The 17920-nt window shown below is 42.3% G+C and overlaps 1 non-coding gene across 1 annotated transcript; it reads right to left on the reverse strand.

Moving 5' to 3' along the window:
- Nucleotides 1–4626: 4626 nt before the first annotated feature.
- Nucleotides 4627–4764, reverse strand: LOC114808534. The gene has a single exon (XR_003756381.1). It is a non-coding gene; the product is annotated as a small nucleolar RNA SNORA7 (small nucleolar RNA).
- Between the last annotated feature and the right edge of the window lie 13156 nt (nucleotides 4765–17920).

The raw sequence follows: 17920 nt of genomic DNA on the forward strand, positions 1-17920 counted from the left end.
TAAATACTATTGAATGAATGAACAGACTGGGCCCTCAAGTCAGGGGAGGGGCCTGAGCAGGTGATATACTAGGGTGAAAGTACTGTAAGCAAGGCAAGTACTGACTATGACAACAGACTGGCCTTCCAGCAAGGGGAGGGGGCTGAACTCGTTGGGAACATGAGTGAGAACAGAATGTCTTGAGACAAATACGTATTTTGGAAGAAAGGGCTATGCATTGGGATGTAGTTTGAAAGATTGTGAGCTACATAGATATAGCTTTGGTTTGGGGTGTGTCTGTCTGTCTCTTTTCAGAGGCTACCGGCAGTGCTTATTATGCTACAGATGAACATGTGCACCTGTTAGTCCTTATAATAATAATAATAATGATGATGGTATTTGTTAAGTGCTCACTATATGCCAAGCACTGATCTAAGTGCTGGGGGAGATACTAGGAAATCAGGTTGTCCCACGTAGGGCTTATAGTCTTAATCCCCATTTTGCAGATGAGGCAACTGAGGCACAGAGAAGTTAAGTGGCTTGCCCAAAGTCACACAGCAGACAAGTGGCGGAGCCAGTATTAGAACCCACGACCTCTGACTCCCAAGCTCGTTCTCTTTTCACTGAGCTACGCTGATGTTCTGCAGTGAATCAAAATGAATGTTAGTGACCCTACAACTCTTTGAAGGGAACCCAGCACAATTCCTCTTTGAATAAATCAATCAATAGTCAATCAGTAGTATTTATTGGGCCCTTACTCTGTGCAGAGTACTGTACTAAGCATTTAGGAGAGTACAATAGAGATAGAAGACAACATGATCTTTGACCTCAAAGAGTTTACTGTCTAACTGGATTGAGTTTCATCAGCATCATCATCTGCGAACCACACTCAACATCAAATGGCAGGATAAGATTACCAAGAACAAAATCTCCTTGTAGGCCAGGAAACATGGTAACCAGTGCTGTTATTCTGTAGTCTCCCAAGCACTTTTAGTATAGTGCTCTGCACTCAGTAAGCACTCAATAAATACCACAAATCGATGGATTGATTCTGAAATGCAGCCTGCTCATCAGCACTGAGACAATCCTGGGTGGGATGTGCAGAGAATGGATGACAGCAGCATACTCCAGCAGCTGCTGTATGGGTGACTGAAAGAGAGAACACACCACCCCCGATGGCAGAAAATAATTTTCAAAATTTGGTGAAGCATAATTTCAAACAATGCATGTAGCAGTGGACTTCTGAAAGACCAATGTGACAGACGGACCAGGCTAGTGGGTGGGCAGAAATCAGGAGAGGGGTTTGCTCTCATAGAGTTAAGTCTTTGTGAACACCAAGTTGTTGGAAGACAGAGTTGAAAACAAAAACAGACCCACTAGTAGATACCCATTAGTGCAACAAGGATTATCCTTACCTTTTAGCAATGCTGGAGAGCTTTTCGATCCTGCATCACTTTTTTTTCTGCTGCATGGGACTTCACCATCAAAAACTTTCATTCATTCATTCAATAGTATTTATTGAGCGCTTACTATGTGCAGAGCACTGTACTAAGCGCTTGGGATGAACAAGTCGGCAACAGATAGAGACAGTCCCTGCCGTTTGACGGGCTTACAGTCTAATCGGGGGAGACGGACAGACAAGAACAATGGCACTAAACAGCGTCAAGGGGAAGAACATCTCGTAAAAACAATGGCAACTAAATAGAATCAAGGCGATGTACAATTCATTAACAAAATAAATAGGGTAATGAAAATATATACAGTTGAGCGGACGAGTACAGTGCTGTGGGGATGGGAAGGGAGAGGTGGAGGAGCAGAGGGAAAAGGGGAAAATGAGGCTTTAGCTGCGGAGAGGTAAAGGGGGGATGGCAGAGGGAGTAGAGGGGGAAGAGGAGCTCAGTCTGGGAAGGCCTCTTGGAGGAGGTGATTTTTAAGTAAGGTTTTGAAGAGGGAAAGAGAATCAGTTTGGCGGAGGTGAGGAGGGAGGGCGTTCCAGGACCGCGGGAGGACGTGACCCAGGGGTCGACGGCGGGATAGGCGAGACCGAGGGACGGCGAGGAGGTGGGCGGCAGAGGAGCGGAGCGTGCGGGGTGGGCGGTAGAAAGAGAGAAGGGAGGAGAGGTAGGAAGGGGCAAGGTGATGGAGAGCCTTGAAGCCTAGAGTGAGGAGTTTTTGTTTGGAGCGGAGGTCGATAGGCAACCACTGGAGTTGTTTAAGAAGGGGAGTGACATGCCCAGATCGTTTCTGCAGGAAGATGAGCCGGGCAGCGGAGTGAAGAATAGACTGGAGCGGGGAGAGAGAGGAGGAAGGGAGGTCAGAGAGAAGGCTGACACAGTAGTCTAGCCGGGATATAACGAGAGCCCGTAACAGTAAGGTAGCCGTTTGGGTGGAGAGGAAAGGGCGGATCTTGGCGATATTGTAGAGGTGAAACCGGCAGGTCTTGGTAACGGATAGGATGTGTGGGGTGAACGAGAGGGACAAGTCAAGGATGACACCGAGATTGCGGGCCTGCGGGACGGGAAGGATGGTCGTGCCATCCACGGTGATGGAGAAGTCTGGGAGAGGACCGGGCTTGGGAGGGAAGATGAGGAGCTCAGTCTTGCTCATGTTGAGTTTTAGGTGGCGGGCCGACATCTAGGTGGAGACGTTCCGGAGGCAGGAGGAGATGCGAGCCTGAAGGGAGGGGGAGAGGACAGGGGCGGAGATGTAGATCTGCGTGTCATCTGCGTAGAGATGGTAGTCAAAGCCGTGAGAGCGGATGAGTTCACCGAGGGAGTGAGTGTAAATGGAGAACAGAAGAGGGCCAAGAACTGACCCTTGAGGAACTCCAACAGTTAAAGGATGGGAGGGGGAGGAGGCTCCAGCGTAGGAGACCGAGAATGATCGGCCAGAGAGGTAAGAGGAGAACCAGGAGAGGACAGAGTCCGTGAAGCCAAGGTGAGATAAGGTATGGAGGAGGAGGGGATGGTCGACAGTGTCAAAGGCAGCAGAGAGGTCAAGGAGGATCAGAATGGAGTAGGAGCCATTGGATTTGGCAAGAAGGAGGTCATGGGTGACCTTAGAGAGAGCAGTCTCGGTAGAGTGGAGGGGACGGAAGCCAGATTGGAGGGGGTCTAGGAGAGAATGGGAGTTAAGGAATTCTAGGCATCGATTGTAGACGACTCGTTCTAAGATTTTGGAAAGGAAGGGTAGTAGGGAGATAGGACGATAACTGGAGGGGGAAGTGGGGTCAAGAGCGGGTTTTTTTAGGATGGGGGAGACGTGGGCATGTTTGAAGGCAGAGGGGAAGGAGCCCTTGGAGATTGAGTGGTTAAAAATAGAAGTTAAGGAAGGGAGGAGGGCAGGGGCGATGGTTTTAAGAAGGTGAGAGGGAATGGGGTCCGAGGCGCAGGTGGAGGGGGTGGCACTTGCGAGGAGGGAGGAGATCTCCTCTGAGGATACTGCAGGGAAGGATGGGAAAGTAGGGGAGGGGGTTGTTGGGGGGGAGGGGAGAGGCGGAGGGGTGACTTTGGGGAGCTCAGACCTGATCGTGTTGATTTTCGTGAGGAAATAGGTGGCCAGATCATTAGGGGTGAGAGATGGGGGAGGGGGAGGAACAGGGGGCCTAAGGAGAGAGTTAAAGGTCCGGAACAATCGGCGGGGGTGACGGGCATGGGTGTCGATGAGGGAGGAGAAGAAGCTTTGCCTGGCGGAGGAGAGGGCAGAGTTAAGGCAGGAAAGGATAAATTTGAAGTGTGTGAGGTCGGCTTGGTGCTTGGACTTTTGCCAGCAGCGCTCAGCAGCTCGAGCATAGGAGCGTAGGAGGCGGACGGAGGAGGTGATCCAGGGCTGTGGGTTAGTGGAGCGAGAGCGGCGGAGGGAAAGGGGGGCGAGAGAGTCGAGATGAGTAGAGAGGGTGGAGTTGAGAGCGGAGACCTGATCGTCGAGAGTGGGAAGAGAGGACAGGGCGGCAAGGTGAGGAGAGATGCTATTGGAATCTTCAAATACGTGTGTGTGTGTGTGTGTGTGTGTGTGTGTGTGTGGTGGAATAGGAAAAATGGAGTTTTGCAAACCCAAACCATAACATCTGGCCACACCTTCGCTTTTAAAATTGGATTCTGTTCATCATCCTCCTTTAGGCCTGCCATTCTAGGCAAATTCCTGGAGCAGGGTCTATTCAAGAGCATGAAGCAAATTGGCACGTTTGTTTACTCATAAATTTGCTTGAGGGAATTAGGAGTGAGGTAAATCAGTGTGCAGTTGAGGTTTCTGGTATATCAGAGCATTTTCCATTAATTGTTGCCTATTGAAAACAGCATGTTATTTCTTTATTACATTTGTTTCCCTTTCCAATTTGTAAAAGGCTCAGAGGTTTAATGAATGAATTCATTTATCAGCATTTCAAGATAAATACACAGAACAGGATAGGCAATTAAAAGTTGTGTCTTGTCTTATGCTATCAAGTCATTTCCAACCGTAGTGACTCCATGGACACATCTCTCCCAGAGCGGCCTGCCTCCACCTGCCATCATTCTGGTAGTGTATCCATAGAGTTTTCTTGGTAAAAATGCAGAAGTGGTTTACCATTGCCTTCTTCCGTGTAGTAAACTTGAGAGTCTGCCTTCTACTGTCTACCATGCCGCTGCTGCCCAGCATGGGTGAGTTTTGACTTATAGGAGATTGTCTTCCACTCGCTAGCCACTTCCCAAGCTAGGAATGGAATGTGTTAGCTTCTGCTTGACTCTCCCTCCTGTAGCCAAGCCTAGTAGAGTACTGCAAACTCTCCAGGTGTAATCCTGAGAGGAGTAAAAGGTATGTACATGTACATGTTATTTATTTACATGTACATGTTATTTATCTTCCCAGATTACTTTTGAGAAAAAATTCAGGGCTACTGGGCTGTTGTAAAATGCTCCCAAAGCCATTAATCTAGAGGAAGCATACTTTCTTATAGACCAGAGGGGCAAAGTCTCCATTCCCTGGATCAATTACTAACTTACACGAATGAGCACTTGCCAGTGGGAACCCGTGACAAATCCCACTCCTAAAGTGAGGTAATGTGCATTTGTTACATATCTCTCCTGCCCCCTCTCTCCTCTTTCGAGGGGATCCTGTGTAACTTTTTTCTAACCTGTGGGGAAAAGTCTCCCTATTGCTCAAGTCTCTCTCCTAGTTCAGATTTTCACAATGATTTCTATTTTGCTATTATTTTTCAGTTCCAGATCCCATTGCTTTCCTGCCACCCTAAAGCATATTTCCCCTTTATTTCTCCCACATCCTTCAACAGTCAATGGATTCACATCTGAGATTTTTGAGCGAGCCCAGGTTTTGGGACAGTTGGTCTCCATCTGTGGGTAAGGGCTGCCCTTGTATGAGGGGAGGGCATTCTTTCCGACCAATTGATTTGTACACTTCAAAAGCAAAGAGGAAATACTGCCCTGCACATGCTCTGAACTCTGATGATTCAGAGGATGCGCTTTGTTTCCATCTATCCCTTGCTTTTCCTCTTTAACCAATCTGGTCATTTATGGGCACAATAGCATCTTCTAGGATCTGTGAAGGGACAGCCTGAAAGACATACTATAATTATTGAGCACTGTTTTTTAAAAATCATGTTATCTTTGTCTATTTCCCCCTCTAGACTTACAAGTTCACTGTGGGCAGGGGATGTGTCTGCTAATTCAGTTTTATTTTACTCTCCCAAGTGCTTAGTACAGTGTTCTGCATGTAGTAAGTGCTCAATAAATATAATTGATTGATTGATTGATTGATTGATCTTTGAGTGACCTGCAATTACTAAGGTTTCCTTTTGGCTGCTTAATATTGTGACATTAATTGAATATGAAAAAATGCACATATATATTTGTATCAAAAGGAAGAGAATGCAGCCCAGGAATTCACTTGAGCAAATTTAGCTGGAAAAATAAGATAATGAAACTTCTAGTACACTTTACAGCTGGCAATCTTAAACGTGACCTGCTAAAGCTGGTAACACACTCCTTAATCAATTGTATTTAGTGAGCACTTACTGTGTGCCAAACACTGTACTAAGGGCTTGGGAGAGTACAGCATAACAGAGTTGGTAGACACGTTCCCTGTCCACAAGGGGCTTACAGTCTAGAAGAGAATACAGATATTAATATAAATAAATAAATTACAGATACATACATAAGTGTTGTGGGGCTGAGGGAGGGGTGAATAAAAGGGGTAAATAATAATAATAATAACATTGGTATTTGTTAAACACTATGTGCCAAGCACTGTTCTAAGTGCTGGGGTAGATACAAGGTAATCAGGTTCTACCATGTAGGGCTCACAGTCTCCATCCCCATTTTACAGATGAGGTAACTGAGGCACAGAGAAGTTAAGTGACTTGCCTAAGGTCACAAAGCTGACAAGCAGCAGATCTGGGATTAGAACCCATGACCTCTGCCTCCCAAGCCCTTGCTCTTTCCAATGAGCCACACTGCAAATCCAAGTGCAAGGACAACGCAGAAAGGAGTGGGAGAAGAGGAAATAAGGCCTTAGTCGGGAAGGCCTGTTGGAGGAGATGTGCTTTTAATAAGGCTAAGGTCACTTATGTAAGGTCACTCCTGAGGTGACGACTTGGCAAGTGTTGTTATCCCCCTTGGATAGACGTCGAAGGAGTTGAATGGTTTTCTTAATGTTAACACAGCTAAGCAATGGCAACAGTGAGACCTACCAATGAACACTTCTGCTGCGTAGTGGGAGAACTTCCTTTAGTCTGGAATTCTCCTTTGTGGACCCCCACCATCCAAAGTCAGGAGAAAAACATCACAATTACAATTCTGTAAAAGAATATTTGTGGACTTGTAGTTGTAGTGGGCTCTGTGAGTGTTTTGTGTGTTTTGTATGTTTTGTGGATTGTTATGCATTTCTTGAGAGCCAAAGCCAGCCCGGTGTGGGCAGGGATTATCTCTCTTTATTGCTGAATTGTACCTTTCAAGCACTTAGTACAGTGCTCTGCACACAGTAAATGCTCAATAAATATGAATGAATGAATGAATGAATGAATGAATGAATGGGAAAAGCCACATTGATGGCAGCTGTGCTTTAGTGTATGTTTAAGTGAATCTTCAAAATATCCTTGTGGAATAAGAGGCAAGTATTCAGGAGCTAGGGAATCAGTCATAGAGTGTTTAAACATGGGCCTAGGAGGCAGAGGACTCCACCACTTACCTGCTATGTGACCTTAGGCAAGTCACTTAACTTCTCTGTGCCTCAGTTCCCCTCATCTACAGAGTGGGAACTCAATACCCTTTCTCCCTCCTACTTAGACTGTAGACCCCATGTGGGATCTGATTATCTTTTATCTACACCAGTGCTTAGTACAGTGTTTGGCACATAGTGAGCCCTTAACAAATACCATAATTAGCATTATTATCATTACATAACCTGTCCAATTCCAAATTCAGCCAATGGTGGACGCAGGAAGAGCTCCATGTCCCCTCATCCTCAAGTCAATATTTTATTTAGGGGACCACTCTGCCATCATCAGAAAATAAACCCCAATTCCTTTAAATCAAGAATTGGAAAGAGAGTCATGGCCTCTTATAAGTTATACTGAGGAACAGAATATATAAAAATATATGGAAAGACCAGTCAAGGATGCATTTAAAAAACAAAGTGCAGAAAAATTAAAGAAGTTGGCCTATAATTAGCCTGTCAGGGCATCAGTTATATGCAGGTAATTTTAGAAAGTTTTTAGAACCATAATTTTAGACCATACATTATGCAAGTCCAAGGTGGTAATTTTTATAGGGTTTGCACAGCATGATTTATTATTTCAACAAAGAAAGGTGCAATTCATCACAAAGGACATAAGACAAGACCTTCTTTCCCCTTGAAATTTATCTTCATATATTGCAAATAAGTCAAGAGGAACATGCTTAATCAATTTTTCACTTCTCCCACAACAAGGACTCTCTCCCTCCTTTCAGAGATCTCAAGATTCACTTATTTGGTAAACCTATCTTGAATCATTTTAGAGTCTCTGAGAATATTAGCTGAGCCCTTTATGTTCCAAACTTCTACATCCCTCTATCTCTATTTGCAATGGGACAAGATCCCCAGTCTTGGCTATATACAATCTCTTGGAAATCAACGTGAGCATATAATATTAATAATAATGATGAATGAATGCAGGTTCAGTCCCTACATGCCAGGAAACAATTCCATGATACAACACACTGGAAATAAAATTAGACACTGCGGTAGTTATTAGTTCAGGGCTTGGAGGGCAATTATTGCGGCATTGAAAAAAGGAATGTGATGAATATCTGATTACACAATTACTTTACGTGGGGTCAGAAAGTGAAGGAATATCAGTCTGAAATTTCCATGCATCAAGCATACACAATCCCACAAATATCCTTCAAGTTGTGGCTCTGTGTTGAGACGAACATGCATTTTTCCTTGTTTTTACAGACCTTGGTTCAGGTCTCTTATCTTCTTATTTCTTTCTTTATTTAGGGTAGATTGTGCATTTATAAAGATGGAACATGATAATCATCTCACATAAAAGGTGAAAGGGGTTTCTGAAATACTTCTATGTCTCAGTCACAGTGCTGCTGCTTCCTTGAGAGTATATCTGTCAATTATTTGTCATTTCCTTAGGTAGATGAACTCCTATTTGAAGGGTTGTAGATCATGTATAAAATTGAATTTATCTTCTTGTGGTTTGTAAAGTACTGATGTGATGCTAACTAAATAAGAAGTACTAGATGCTTGAGTTATCTGGAACAGATTTTCAAATTTAAAATCACATTGGTCATAGTCAAAGAGCAATTCACACCATCTGATAAAATTACTTCCTATTCTTACAGTGTTCAGGTTTCAGGAAGCAAGCCAAAAGGAAAACCTGCTATGGGGAAAGTTTCCTTATATCATAAACATATTTTATAGAGCAAATATAGCTAACAAATACTTAAATAGTGGAATTTTACCCACTTCAGCATTCATGTAAAACTTGTATTAAAAAGAAATAATTGTAAGAATCAATTCTCTGCTGATTTTTGCTTCTCTTTTAGGAGGATGAAGCATTATTAGTCAATTATATGAGTATTCAAATACTTAGGGACAAATATTCAAAGTTTAGCTGAAGTTTGCCTAGGAGAGATGGAAGATGAAAGGAGAAAAAATGTTAAAGGATTGATCAAAGCAGTCCTACATCAGATAGCATTTTACATAGTATCAGGTATTCTAATATCATGATCTTTCCTTTTATTCCTTTCCTTATTCAGTCACACTGATGCATGTACACTATCTTGTTAGGAAAAAAAAAAGTTTTCATCTACCCTGACACTGGGTTACTTTATTCTGAATTATTTAACATTTGGTGACTGGTGAGACTCATGTCAGGTAACAAACATGGCCCTCAGCTGTTTCCAGAGGGCAGGATGGGAGAACCTGGACCTCAGGATCAGTAATCCAGTCATCTCTCAAGATCAACTTCCACCACTCTACATGAGGATTACTGCAGAACTAGGGGGTGAGTCATGAGTCCTACTCTTTCTTCTCTCCCTGCCCCCAGCGGTGCACAGGTTGACAAAGGGTAGACTGTCCAACTATTACTCTCTTTACAGACACAGATACACTGGTCAGTGTATCTCCCCAGCCTAGAGGACTGTCCCACTAAAGTGTAGGCTCATGGAGGTCAATTCCCAGACTTGCCCCGCCACTGAGAAGGCCTTCCTGCCTCTGCAAAAGGAAGGTCATGTAAGTGTGAGAGAATGTGGGATGGGGGCAAGAATAGCGAGGAGGGGGCTGCCACTATCACAGAGGTCAGTTTGGGGAACAGGAACCAGGGCTCTGTGCAGGGAAGTGGTTCTGTCTGACTCAGCTACGGGTCTGAGAAAACTCAGGGCCCTTAATTCTATAGCTGGGTCAAAGCTCCATGTGTCCATAGTCCTGTCTGCAGGGTCAGCCTGCACATCCTCAGCCCTCAGAGAAGGATCCCTTCTATGACGGAAAGTGGCAGCTTCTGGGGATCTAGTTCAGGAGGAGGACCATTTGTCAGTCAGTGTGTCCATCATCCCATTCCTCTCTGAGAAATAGAGTTTTGTGGGTTCCTACTTGAGATTAAGTCAGCAAGGATGCAGATTGGGGGACAAAGCCCTACAGCCTCAACTCCCTGGCAGCACCCAGCTCAGTGAGGAAGGCCAAGGGGAGAATCTAACTGACATAAACTGCTCTATGCATCTCTCCAGGCTTGAGGCTCATCTATCTAGTGTGGAGAGAGGTCAATGCTCAGACTCCACTCCTCTGCTGCTCACCTCCTCACTGTCCCCCATTCACACCTATCCCGCCGTTGACCTCTGGCCCACGTCCTATAGCTGTCCTTGAATGCCCTCCCTCCTCACCTCCGCCAAAATAACTCTCTTCCCCTCTTCAAAGCCCTACTGAGAGCTCACCTCCTCCAAGAGGCCTTCCCAGACTGAGCTGCCCCCTTTTCCCTCTGCTCCCCTCAGCTAAGCCCCCTTTCCCTCTGCTCCTCCCCTTTCCCCCTTCCCCTCCCCTCAGCTGTGCCCCCTTTCCCTCTGCTCCTCCTGCCCTCCCCTCAGCACTGTGCTCATTTGTATGTATTTTTTATTACCCTATTTATTTTTATTAATGAGGTATACATCCCCTTGATTCTATTCATCGTGATAATGTTGTCTTGTTTTTGTTTTGTTCTGTTTTACTCTGCCGTCTGTCTCCCCCAGTTAGACTGTGAGCCCGTCATTGGGCAGGGATTGTCTCTATCTGTTGCCGAATTGTACATTCTAAGTGCTTAGTGCAGTGCTCTGCACATAGTAAGTGCTCAATAAATACTATTGAATGAATGAATGAATGAATGAATGAGGTATATTTCTATATAGCAATTCATGACTGGACATGAGTAGTACCATTAGAGTTTCCTCTTAAAAGAAACTTAAACCTTTTTCACAGTGCCAAAGTGCAGTCAAACCTACTATCAGTTACCCATCACAAGAAACAGGGCAGAAAGAGGATATAAGATCTCACTGTATTTCCATTCTCTGATATAAGTATAGGGTATAGAGAGAAGAGATTGAGATATGTTCCTACTTGGACCGTGAACCCCATGTGGGATAGAGACTTTGTCCAACCTGATTAACTTGTATCTACTCCAGCACTTAGAACAGTGGTTGACACATAGTAAGCACTTAACAGATATATTGATTTTAATACTAATAATAATTATTTTTATATTTTCACCAAGTAGACAGAGAGAGGAGCAGGACTGGGAAGCTTTATTAAATAAGCGTTTGGAAAAAAAATATGTCTGGGGGATGCCTTGTGCCAAGTTTAGAAACCACATTTCAGAAGATTTCAATAAAACTAGACATTTTAACATTATCTTACTTAAATATGTTGCAAAATGTGGGGTTTTATAGTAAAATGCCCTAGCATCCCTGTAACTTTTACTTGAGAATCAAAGGAACTGTAGCAGTCTCATAATGTCTAGTCTATCACTGGTAGACTGTAAGCTTTTTAACTGTGGTATTTGTTAAGTGCTTACTATGTGCCAAGCACTGTAATAAACTCTGGGGTGGAAACAACCAAGTCAGATTGAACACAGTCCCTGTCTCACGTGGGGTTCACAGTCTCAATCCCTATTTTACAGATGAGGCAACTGAGGTACAGAGAATTAAAATGACTTGCCCAAGGTCACACAGTAGACATGTGGTGGAGCTGGAATTAGAACTCAAGACCTTCTGACTCCCAGGCTCGTGCTTTATCCACTATGCCTTGCTTCTAATGAAGGGGGATGGTGTCTACCAACTCTATTGTATTGTACTTTCCCAAGCACTTAATACAGTGCTCTGCACACAATGAGCACTCAATAAATACAATCAGTTAATTGATTGATTGATTTCCAGACTATGGAGATTTCCTCCATAGTCATTTTTGGAATTAGTAACTACTGTATTAACCATATTCAAATGGCACATCCCAGAGATGGATGATTACCCTAAACGTGACTCAATTATTTTTTAATTTACACCATGAGCCCCATGTGGTACCGGGACTGTGTCCGACTTAATTAACTTGTACCTACCCCAGCATTTAGAATAGTGTTTGGCACATAGTAAGCACTTAATAAATACCATAAAAATGAATAACAAAAATGTATTTGTAAAGAAGATTCTTTTGCTCCCCCAAAGTTGAATTATTTTCATAAAATATTTTAATGTCATAGAAAAGGAAAAACATGAAACAGACACAATCAAAATATTGTCATCCTCCAGAAATCATTGCTCATTTTCTTCATTCTTGAGAATGACATTCTGTTCCATAATGGTTTCCTTGACTTTCCAAAATGAGAGCTACAGGGTTGTTTTTTTTCTATTTTAGTCTAGGAAGAAACCTTTGTCAATTTTCATATGGCCTTTCAAATTTACGGCTAGAGAAAACAATTTTCTTTCAGGATTTCCTCCGTATTCAAATTAATTTCCTTGAAAAGAAAAACAAAATTACTTATCCAAAGAAACATAGGCCGGAAAGGATTAAAAGACTATTTAATCTCCCCACCCACTTTGTCTTCCTGCAGAACCACACCTAAATCATCCCAGCTATATGACAATCTTTCCTATTTTTAAAAACTTCTGGTGAAGAAGATGCCACAATCTCCTTCAGCCACCACATCATGTTTATCAACCTTCACATCCAGACATTCTTTCTAACCCCCATCTCCCCCTATTTTTTACCCAGTGGTAATATGAACAGCTGGGCCTAATCCTTTGAATGATTGCCTTGCACATACTTGTAGACTATCAAATCTCCATTCAGCACTTTTTTATCTTGAAATGAAATAATCCCCGTTTCTTTAATCTTTCATCATAGCACTTATTTTCTATCCCTGTAATTATATTTGTGACTCTCTGCTGAATTCTCTTCAAGTTATCCACATCACTTTTCAATTCTGGTATGAAATGAATTCCTTCCTCTAGAGAAGTTTTGGGGAACATTGTTCTTCCAAATAGCCCTTATGGGAGTTCAACTGTGCTTTCAAAACAGGAAGACTGATACTAAGAGTGTTAATTTGGATTGGATGATTAAGGTCACTTGACTCAACTAGACCTAATTTCTTAATGCTTCTGCTTTCCTAAGGATTCTGTTTTTTGTCTACCAGTGCCATCACATTACAGTAGGTCTAATGAGCTCTTCTCTTATTGCAGAAACTGTATTCTCAATGCATTGGAGAGACAGAACCTGTTCTTGCTGAATTAAAATGAAAATTAAGCCACTGAAAAAAGATTGAAAAGGAAATTATACTGTGGGCATTTAGTTATATCTTTGCCTAGGTATAGCAAAAGCTGGCCATGTCCTCCTTCACTTCACTAAAATCCTCTTTCATTCATAAACTCACCCAGTGTGACAGGATATATTTAAATAATACAATTTAATAAATCCACATTCTTTCTTGTTCCCAGAATAGTACTAATGTCCTCTTTTTGTTGGTTTTATTTTTTGTTTTTGTCGGCTATTGCACTCATTTAAACAGACTGGCCAAACAATTCACACTTCCATGACCACTGAGAACCAACAAAGAACTGAACCTCATTATTTATTAAGAATGTTGAAATGCAAAAGTATTTTTCACTAGTCTGTGATTTTAAATCCTACATCAATCCTGATGTATATTGATGTATTCATATTTATTTAGATATATTTAAATAACCACTTCCTACTTTGGTGTGGTTGGTAGGTTAGATCTGTTTCTTATTCTCGCTCAACCATGATTATTCTGGGGGAAAGGCTTTCTACTTTTCTGATGAGTGAAAGGATTCATTTTTTAAAATGAAAATTCCAGAATGTGAGACTTGTGTTCATGCATGTTATTAACGTACATTCCGTATTATTTAACCACTTATCTACAAATCCAGTTTTGAAAGTTTCGTTGGGAGCTGTGGGAATGACTAGGAGTAAGCATGCCATTTCTCAGTGATCTGGAGGATAACTAGAAGTGGTGCTGAGTAAAGACTTAGGGACCTGCATCTCAACCTGAGCATCCTTCAGCACATCCCACTTGCACCCTAGGGCACCCTAGGAGCACCGGGTAAAGCTGCTGCTACCCTTTGATGATCCCAATTTACTTTCTAGCTAATTTTAGCATTCCCAAACACTTTAAATTCTTAGCTGTTATGGGAAGCTATATAGTCATCAAATTTCATCCTATCCTTACTTTTCTAAGGGTTTTGAGGCTTTTCTTGTCTTTGGGCTAGCTGAGACATTTCCTTGGCATTAAGCACAATATTTACCCTGCTGCTTCTGCTCTTTTCCATATGTGGAAGTAGTTCAGTTTGCATTCATTCTTGCTCTTGGAGATCTCTTCATGTTACAAAGACACATCTTGGCTGGAAGGACAAAAGCAGTGATATTCCCATATGTAGCCCTACAGCTTGTTTCCTGTTAAAAGATAAAATGCAGTGTTTAGTCTGAAACATATGATGCACACAGAATTTGAATTTTCTCTCATATAAGATTAGTTTTTTATTTCTTACAAAAATTCTTTTGCAATTGAAAAATAGTTCTCTTTCTGTTTTACTTTGAAGGCTGTCCATTTAGCCCTCATTTCAGCATTATAGTGCAGTTACTCAACTCTTTCTGATAACTGTTTGAGTCCTTTAGATGGCAAATTAAACTTCTCCTAATGGGCAGTTGACATATTCAGCCCTTCCTGGTCAATTTCTGCTCGTTGTGGGTAGGGAATGTGTCTGTTTACTGTTATATTGTACTCTCCAAAGTGCTTAGTACGGTGCTTTGTACACAGTAAGTGCTCAATAAATACAACTGAATTAATGAACCTTATGCTCCAACCACTCATCACAAGCCTTTTTCCACGAATACATTTTTATTTTCTGAACAAACAACTTGTCCCTGATCACAGACCTCTTTAGGTGCTATATTGACTGATTTCTCATCTTTTTCACCTCAGCTTTCATTTATAATCAATTAATTATTGAATTGATAATCAATGAATAATAAATTAATAATTTATTTAGTTTGGCTTATGCTTTTAATGGTCTTGGTTTATTTGTCTCATCCCTTGAAGCATCCTGCCATCCACAATTTTTCCTTTTAGAAATTATAAGTGATATTTTGAATATGTATTTCTGGCAAATGATTCATAAGTATTTTTACATTTCAGAGATTATCTAATTTCTTTTATTACACACCTCTCCCTCAAAATCTATTTCTAACTGAAAAATCAGTCCATATTTCTGAAGGGAGAAAACTGAATGGGAGAAACTTTAAATTCTTGGCATGCTGTCATTTTTGCTTTCGCGGCAGAAATATCCTTGAAACTGTATTCCATATCATACTTTGACCTTACTCCCAAGAAATGATTAAAGTGACTTTGGAGCAAATACAGATGTGCTTTTCCTTGTCTACCTTACCATTTGAAACTTTGGTCTTCTTGTGCTTGGTACAAATGCTGTCATCTAGCACCAGGTTGTAGGAAGAATTTGAAAAAATGCACCTGCCATGTCTGTTGATCACATTTTTTTAAAAGGTGAAATGGTAAAAATTATAGCAATTTGAATGTCCACTTCTTGTTGAGTTTTTTTTTTCATGGTATTTATTAAGTGCTTACTACGAGGCAGGCACTGTACTAAATGCTGGGGTAGATACAAGTTAATCAGGTTGAAAACAGTCCATGTCCCATATGGGGCTCAAAGTCTTAATCCCCATTTTACTGATAAGGCAACTGAGGCACAGAGAAGTGAAGTGACTTGCCCAAGGTCACACAGCAGACAAGTGACAGAGCTGGGATTAGAATCCAGGTCCTTCTGACTCCCAGGCCCGTGCTCTATCCATTAGGCCATGCTGCTTCCTACTTCAATCATATCTTGGCAGGAAGATCTATGTTGAAATGGAAGACAATTTAAGACAACTTCATGCCTCCAAAGCAAAATAGTACAGTAATCAATAGCATTTATTGAATGTTTTCCATGTTCAGAGGATGGTAATAAGCATTTGGGATAGAACAATAGAGTTGGTAGGTATAATCCCTGAGGAATAGGATACTGTAGCTAGAGGAGTGGAGTTTCAAACTCCCTGTGCTTCAGAGTCCAACAAAAACAACAGTGACCACATAGGATGGGATGGGGAAAGGACATGGTGATGTTTTGAGTCCTGGAGGACTGCAGCTTCCCAATATTCTAAAGTTTGAGAAGGCCTCATGTCATTGGTGTCTCTGGACCCTTTCCAGGCTGGAGCAGTGGCTGATGAGAGATCCCTTTGGTATGAGATAGGACACTTTCTGTCCCAGACTGCAGGCAGTGATGGTCTAGTGGCAAAGGCAAACATGCTGGTGTTGTCCCTTCTCCCTTCCCAGGATGAAGAGGCAGCTGATGGGAAGTTCTGATGGGCTTGGGGGCAGGGCAGCTTCTCGTCTAGACTGCAGGACTTGGAGGTCCAGTGGTAAAGGGGACTGGTAGGGTACTTCCTCTACTGCCACCTGTTGTATTGCTGTGTTGTGTGCCTTGTATCTTACTTTCCCAAGGGCTCTTAGTATAATGCTCTGCACACAGTAAGCACTCAATAAATCCCATTGGCTGATTGACTGCTGCCTAGATTGTCCAAAGTCCAACAGTTACAACCAAAGCCTTTCCAACAATTTTGTGGACTTTCTGTTCTCACGTGAGTTCTCCATTTTTGAAAGGAGGTTCTTTTCCCTTCAGTGGTCTCTTTTACCTGGCTAGTTAGCCATGTGGAAGTTGGGTTTGGTTGCCTGTTGTTGGCTCTATAGCACATGTCCCAAAATGGCCTCTAAATTGTGTGTGTGTGTGTGTGTGTGTGAGGGGGAGGGTGGGGATGGGGGGATTGTTTCTTTTTTTCCTTCTAGATGTTTAGTAGGTCACTTTTTTTTTAACTCTTTCAGATTTTTCCCAATTAAGGTCTGCATTTTTGACATAGACTTTTTACAACCCAACCTACACACTTCACTTCTCTAATACCAACCTACTTACAGTACCTCCATCTCATCTCTCACCATCAACCCCTTGCTCACTTCCGTCCTCTTGCCTGGAATTCCTTCCCCCTTCATATCTGTCAGACCACCATCTCCCCATCTTCAAAGCCCTGCTAATATCATATCTCCTCCAAGAAGCACTTTCCCTCCTTTTTGCATCACCTATACACTGGGGTCTGTGCCCCTTATGCCCTTTGATACTCACCTCACCCTGGCTCCACACACTTATATACATAGCCTTATACTCTGCTCTTTCCCCTATCTAAACTTTATTTTAATGTCTGTCTCCCTGACTAGATTATAAGATCCTTGAGGGCAGGGATCATGTCTAACAATTCTATTGTCTTCTACTCTCTTACATACTTAATATAGTGCTCTGGACACAGTATGCACTCAATAAATCCTATTGATTGATGACTGCAGCTGCAGTCCATTTTTCAAATGCTTGTTAGGTTCAATTGTAGGTTCCTTCCTGACTTAGCCTAAGATATAAATATTATCCTTTCTTGTTATTTCTAGGACTAGCTGGTCCAGGTAACAGTCAATTTATCCCATCCCCTAACCTTACCTCCACCTTCTTCCTGATGAGTTGTTCAGTCAAGCTATTTGAGAAGCAGTGTGGTCTAGTGGAAAGAGTCTGGACCTGGGAGTCAGAGGACCCAGATTCTAATGCAGGAGCCACCACTTAGCTGCTGTGTGACCTTGAGCAAGTCACTTCACTTAGCTGTGCCTCAGTTACCTCATCAGCAAAATGGCAGATCAATACCTATTCTCCCTCCTACTTTTAGACTGTGAGCCCCATGTGGGACCTGATTATCTTGTACGTACCCCATTGCTTAGTACAGTGCTTGGCACATAATAAGAGCTTAACATTATTATTATTATTATTGTTTGAGGATAATTGAAGTATCCCATTAGTAGAACAGCTTCTCCAATTTCATCTAATGTTTCCTGATCACT

This window comes from Ornithorhynchus anatinus, chromosome X5 (genome assembly GCF_004115215.2).
Source record: "Ornithorhynchus anatinus isolate Pmale09 chromosome X5, mOrnAna1.pri.v4, whole genome shotgun sequence".
Taxonomy (NCBI): domain Eukaryota; kingdom Metazoa; phylum Chordata; class Mammalia; order Monotremata; family Ornithorhynchidae; genus Ornithorhynchus; species Ornithorhynchus anatinus.